The 4694-nt window shown below is 38.0% G+C and overlaps 1 protein-coding gene across 1 annotated transcript in view; it reads left to right on the forward strand.

Moving 5' to 3' along the window:
- The window catches only part of foxp1b (forkhead box P1b), a 361422-nt gene that overhangs the window by 127762 nt on the left and 228966 nt on the right, over positions 1 to 4694 (forward strand). The window contains exon 4 of the mRNA XM_017304814.1: positions 3223 to 3288. The gene's annotated coding sequence lies outside the window, so the exon portion shown is untranslated. The remainder of the gene's footprint in view (positions 1 to 3222; positions 3289 to 4694) is intronic.

The following is a 4694-nucleotide window of genomic DNA, read 5'->3' on the forward strand; positions in this document are numbered from 1 at the left end:
AGCTCCGTTGACGTGATGTTAGCAAAGCTAGCTGTATAGAGACACATAAGCATTGTGATGAAAAAAAGTTGTCACTCACTGCTCTGAATTATTGTACGGAGATGTTGACTGACTTGCGGGATTTCCTCTACTGGAGCGACATGAGACGTGGGAATCCCCTTGTTCACCATCTTGCCGACTTCTGATTGATTCATTTTTAAGAATGTTATTTACATTTACTGTTGATCTTTGGCCGAAGTGATGCTTGGATTCATCCTCCAGATCAACTTTAAAATCTTGAGATATTTGATTATGTACAACCGATGCAGACCAGGAAGTCGTGAGATTATATATTCAGGCTACCAGATGAATAGCCCATAATTTAGGTGCAATCATTTTATTTGATCATTTATATGCAGTTAATGAGACCACAGTCAGCATTTGTTTTTGTTTTTTCACTGCAGGAAAAAGTTACATTTATTACTAACTGTAGACTGGTAAATAGCTGCTGCTCTGAAGCCATGTAACTTTTGACAGTGAAATGTTGACGTATTTCTAACCACGGGAGTTTATTGCAGTTTTTGTTACCATTGTTTACATCCCGCTGTGTGCTAATGGCAATGAAGAATTGATGACGCCTCTTTTGCAAGCAAACAGAGAGGTTTGCAAGCGGAGATTTGATCCAAGCAGAGACAAGTTTTGAGCACAAGGACAAAGGTTTGAGAAAGCACAATGAATATTTGAAAGAGAGCAGAAGTTTTGAGTGCATGCATTACAAGTTTTGAGAAGATGGACATGAATCCTGCTTTCAAACCGAAAATGTGTGCTCTTGAATTATGGCAGAAAAATTCCCCCATACAGTTTAGTGAGACTTGAGTAATGCATAGGTGTTGCATTGCAGAGTGTATTTATTTATTAATTTTATTTCTTAATCTGGGACCAAAGTCCGAATTTCATTCCACAAACAAGCAAAGCTGATATGAGAATAAAAAAATCCTAGAATCTTGTATTTCCTTGAGAAAGTAATTATTTCATTACCTAAACTTTAAGATTATGCAATTCTTTCAAATCTAGTATTCTTGAAAATCTTTGAAAGTTCAGACAGATTGAATAGACAGCTTTGGTGTAAAACATTGAGTTTTTTTTTTATCTCCTGAAAGTCTTGCTCTCCATCGCTTCTTCACAGCCCAATAAATTACAGATATCTCTTGAGGAAACAGTTTTTTTTTAAATAGCTTTATGTGGTGTCTGTGCTGACTTCATTTAAGCATCACACTGATGCTGAAAAACAAGATTTCATTAATAACAAAATTAATTAAAATAACAAATCTATTGTTAAATAGATTTTAACAAACAGTAGATAATGTATATGCTACCCGAAAGTAGACCCACTTAAATTTTCATTCTGTTTCATTGCAGCCATTTGCTAAATAAGTTTATATTATTTCTCATTACTGTACACTCAGCATTACATATTCACAGAATAAACAGAATTGTGGACATTTTTGCAAATTAAAAAAGAGAAACTGAAATATCAGTTTGTCATATGTATGACTATGTAAAATCTCTCACGGTTGAGTAGAAGCACCTTTTGAGCTGATACAGCCACGAGTCTTCTTGGGGAAGATGCAACAAGTTTTTCACACTTGGATTTGGGGATCCTCTGCCATTCGTCCTTCAAATCCTCTCCAGTTCCATCAGGTGATGGTGAACTTTGGTGGTGCCAGTTTCAGGTCTCTCCAGAGATGCTCAACTGGGTTTCTGTCCGGGCTCTGGCTGGGCCATTCAAGAATGGTCACAGAGTTGTTTCAAAGCCACTCCGCTGTTATTTTAGTTGCATGTTTCTGGTCAGTAGAAGCAGTAGAACCATATCAATGAGGATCAGAGGAAACAGACAGCACATATGAATATAGATATGAATACCACAGCAAAGGGACTGAATATGTATGACCATGTTATATTTCAGTATTTCTTTTTTAATGAATTTGTAAAAATGTCAAAATTTATTTTTTTCTGTCAAGATAGGATGCTGATTGTACATTCATAAAAAATATGATTTTATTGATTTTTCAAACGGCTGCAATAAAACCAAGAATGAAAAATTTAAAGGGATCTAAATACTTTCTGCACCCATTGCATCTATTCCTGGTAGTATATGTTTTCATAACTGATTGCAAAAGATTTGTTGTTCGAGTTTCTCACCAGCTAATCATGGCTGATCAGGTCGAAAATTCCATCAACCGCTGATTTTTTTTTTCTATATTTAGATTTATTTGTTCAAATTTTCTAATATTCATGTAGTTTTATGTTGTTCTATAGGTAACACTGCACCTGAAGGGAGTCTGATGGATTTTATAGAACAGTCAACCTGTTAGCTTTAAACCAGAACTGGACAGTGTGTGCTGTGGTGTTTCTTTTATTATTAACCTCGCTTTACTCTTGTCTTAGATAAACACTGGGGCAAAACGCTTGACCACAATTTTGACTGTCAAATGTAAACGGCCAAAAGAACAGTGAGAGAGAGGTTTTTTTTCTCTTACATATTTGGATATGCTTTAATGCCTTTATTCAAATTCACCTGTTATAGAGCCCCAGAGTCACTTTTAGGTTTACTATAAAAATAAGATTTGGATTCCTTCTCTTTTTTTTGTAGTTCATCTCCTGGGTTGAGTGCTCCTTTTCGGGAAGCTTGGTGCATGCAGATCAGGACCAGCCCAAGGAAGTTGAGCCAGGATAGAGCAGGTAAAGACACAGGGTGTTTACCAGCACTAGTTGTGGGGGTGAGGGGAGGAGTGGGGCGACAAAGGAGCATCCACTAACGTGAATGATTTTTGTCTTGCAAATAAACCATTCAGTCACAGACTGGGCTCATTGTTCACGTGTTATCTTCAGTGGGTGTGTAGTTTTAGTTAACTGACAGATGGGAATGTGAGGGATGCTGTAGCACTGGGACAGACCTCAGGTGGTAGTGCTCCCGTTGTTAGCGGCCGGTATAGAGTGGGGGAAAAGGCAAACAGCTCAGGAATGCAGAGGATAGAGTTGTGTTGATTTCTCAGAACATATCAGACAGGTTTGTTCACGTCACACAGCTGGATCAATATCAACTGCTGGCCTCGCTGGGGACTGTTTTGCTTTTCATGCGCTTGCCATTTCTGCCTCTGAAGTCCTCTGACAACAAATATTATTGCTATTATTTATTTCCCCCAACTCTGGATAATTCTCTGTTGTTGTTTTTTTCCGCAGGGTGAGGAGGCGCTTTACTACTGCTGGAACTGGAGATTGCCTTCAATAAGCAAGTCTTTGTAAAAGGTAAACACATAGTTATTCACTAGACTGCAGCTTTTGCACAGGTGTGTGTGAATGCTTTATTGAATTGGCTTAATAATTAACTGAAACTGTATGTGTGTGGGTTTTTTTCTCATGTTTGTGGACTGTATTTTTGTGTGTATTTGTGGGTGGGTGAGTTGGGGAATCGAACAGGTGCACTGTTGAGGATACGGACAAGCCGCCGTTCTGAAGCCAGCATGGTGAGCAGTGAAGGGACAGAGGTTAGTTACTGATTGGGAGCGTAATCATAGTTCAAAGTTGAGCAGAAGAAGGAGTTGCAAGGAAATGTGGAGAAGTTTGAAGTATGTTAATTACCTATTTGCTGAACAAGAAGGGATTGCTTTGTAGCCGCAGCTAGCTTCTTTATGCCACTCTGGTCAGGTCTTCACACCCATCACCGCTTTTGTATGGGAACTTTAGGTGATCAGCTGTGTTGCCATGAAAGTTTGAGGGAAGTGATCTGTGTGACAGCGTTAATACTCAGACGCCGAGGATCGTGTTTTTCCTTCAGTTCAGTGTCACTATTTACACAGTTTTGGAATAATTACTTCTGTTTTTGTAGCCATTTTTTTGTTTACATTTGTTCTGAAATTTAGATTTGGACTGATTTGATATAGTTTAAAATTAAAAAGCCTGCAAAGAGATGCAAGCACATGCTGTTCAGTATGACTTTTAGGTACAACAAGACTGGTATTAACTATTACTTGAAATTTAAGTAATAATTTTCTATAATAAATCCATCAAAAAAAAATAAAAAGTATTTTAGTGCAGCCTAAACATATGGATGCAATATGACCCAGACTTTAGAAATTGCTTACAGGGGCTACAGCTCCCAAAGAATTTGAGTTTTCTTTGTTTTTTTTCAAACAAATGAAAGCTCAGTGATGAAAGAAAAGAAAAACCCAAAGATATATCCTGGTGATATGGTACTTAAGTGCCATATACATCGATGCAACTAAACCTGTGGTGTACTTCCTATGAACTCGTTCTTCTTTTTAGTTCAAATATTTTGTTTCACTTGAAACAAGACAAAACTAACTTGCAAGTAACTTTTCAACAAGCTATAGGAGCTTCTTTTAAGTCAGAAGTTCCTTGATGTTTTTGAAAAAAAATTAGTTCCACTTGCAATTTGCCTTTTACTAAGACACTTTTCCCATAAGTGATACAATATGCCAGTAAAAATTTTTTTTATCAATATTTTGGAAACATCCATCCATCCATCCATCCATCCATCCATCCATCCATCCATCCATCCATCCATCCATCCATCCATCCATCCATTTTCTTCCGCTTATCCGGGGTCGGGTCGCGGGGGCAGCAGCTTCAGAAGGGAGGCCCAGACTTCCCTCTCCCCAGCCACTTCTTCCAGCTCCTCCAGGGGAATCCCA

Source organism: Poecilia reticulata, linkage group LG5 (genome assembly GCF_000633615.1).
Source record: "Poecilia reticulata strain Guanapo linkage group LG5, Guppy_female_1.0+MT, whole genome shotgun sequence".
Classification (NCBI taxonomy): domain Eukaryota; kingdom Metazoa; phylum Chordata; class Actinopteri; order Cyprinodontiformes; family Poeciliidae; genus Poecilia; species Poecilia reticulata.